This window comes from Bidens hawaiensis, unplaced genomic scaffold (genome assembly GCF_021521415.1).
Source record: "Bidens hawaiensis isolate Kalapana, Puna unplaced genomic scaffold, B.hawaiensis_p1.1 tig00051398_1, whole genome shotgun sequence".
Taxonomy (NCBI): domain Eukaryota; kingdom Viridiplantae; phylum Streptophyta; class Magnoliopsida; order Asterales; family Asteraceae; genus Bidens; species Bidens hawaiensis.
Genome location: NW_027499216.1, coordinates 25,850 through 27,811, shown reverse-complemented (window position 1 = coordinate 27,811; position 1,962 = coordinate 25,850). Strand labels below are relative to the sequence as shown.

The 1,962-nt window shown below is 29.7% G+C and overlaps 1 long non-coding RNA gene across 1 annotated transcript; it reads right to left on the bottom strand.

The window, feature by feature from the left end:
• LOC143599022 (uncharacterized) lies at positions 1–1,264 on the bottom strand. The gene is made up of 3 exons (XR_013147227.1): positions 1,192–1,264; positions 534–1,132; positions 1–106 (listed from the first exon to the last, which is right to left on the bottom strand). It is a non-coding gene; the product is annotated as an uncharacterized LOC143599022 (long non-coding RNA).
• Between the last annotated feature and the right edge of the window lie 698 nt (positions 1,265–1,962).

Here is a 1,962-nt window from a genome sequence, read left to right as displayed (position 1 = left end):
TTATCTTGCAACGATTAAGGATCTTTATAGAAAATTTGTGCCTGGTTGGACCATACTCTGCAACTTTCACCTTTCCAAAAGAACCGATACCGAGTGTTTTCCCAAGCTTGAAGCAAAATAAGTTAAATGAGAAAATATAACAAATATAATGAAAAACAAAAACGTCTAAAAGCAAATATGTTCGTTTATGTTCGGTTGTATTCATTTATGTTCATTAGCCGTTCGGTTAGAACATGAACAAGAAAATTTGTTTGTTTAAATATGTTCGTTGTTTGGTTAGAGTTAAAACAAATACACACGACCATGTTCGTTTTCTTAACGAATGAACACGAACAAGAAAACTTGTTTGTTGAATTGTTTCTGTTCTAGCATTTATCTGCTAAAGTTAAACAAACGGACACAAATATGAAACGTTCGTGTTCGTTCGGTTTATTTACAATCCTAAATTCAAACAAATGAACACCTACATATTGAATTTCAATCTCTTAGGAGTTAGGACGATTAAATATATAAAAAAAGAGACTAAAACTCACCTTCAACAAACTGTCTAACTTATCAAAATGATTAATCATCTTTTCAAATTCATTGGTGGTATTAAGCAAGGATTTATTGACGCAGTTGCTTCAAATCCATTGAGAGCCCTTTCATAGTTTTCTATACTAGATTAAGTGAAAAAAAATCGAGTAAAAAATAGATAAACCTGAAAATGAATCGAAAGAACATGTACGAGGCTTGTTCATCTTCACTCATTTAACTTTAACCAAACAAATGAATGAACACGAACATTTAAATAAACAAATTTTCTTGTTCATGTTCTAGCCGAACGACTAACAAACATAAATGAATACAAATGAACATAAAGGAAAACAAACAATCACTAATTAAAAAGTAAAGGTCAATATCCGAATTAAGTCAAAAATACTATCATCTTCACGATTAGAACCAACATTTTAAAACTAAACAAATATATCATCCAAATATGTTTGTAATTACCAAAGTAGCCCTTCTCCCAGATCTGATTTAAGAGGTAAGTCGGGTACGAGTAGCCATGAGGGTTGGCCGATGACCGAGCTCAGGTGTTCACATATCTCAGCCAGACGAACATGATTTGGTGCGGTTCCATTTACTAATCCTGAAAGCTAGGGACTGGTTAGTAACTTCACAATTTTGTAAACAATGAAATATTTTCACCTTTATAAGTTGGATTCAATAAGGCTTCAGATAACATATTCACTAAATCATCCACATAGATCCATGAAAGCCCTGCAACATTGACACAATGAATTCAGTTTAAACCTCAACACCAGCTGTAAAATTATTTTAGGAGTTAAGACATCTTATTGTTTTACCAGCAAATAAAAAAGAAGCTATATATATATATATATATATATATATATAAATACAATATCAAATTCACATCTATTCGAACAAAACGGCCAAAATTAAAATAAAAAGAGTTGCAATTTAACACTTGTAAAATAGAAAGAAGAATGACTTGTACCTTATAATTTACATCTCGGTTTTAAATAAAATTTATATTAAAACATAGATAAAAATAAGAAAATTGCAATAGTATGTTCAATTTTTTAAAAAAACATAATATACTCAAAGATATAAAAGAAATAGTAAAAAATATATATTTGAGAAATATATGGAGAAAATTGAGGGGTTGGAAAAATAAATATTGGTTAAATTTACAAAAAAAAAAAAAAAAATCAAAGATTAAGGGTAAATATTGAAAATATCTCTCTACTAAATCCAAACTTACGGTTATATATTGATTGAAAAGACAAAGTTAACCCTCAAAATTCAAAATTTTATGCTATATGAGTTGTACTTCTTGCAACAAGTTAGGTACCTTTTAAAAATTAAAAGGTCCCTAACTCGTATGTTATATATAGTAGAGATATAACTTGGGGCTCCACCGCCGTCTTTAATATCAGCCATGACACAACTTGTTGC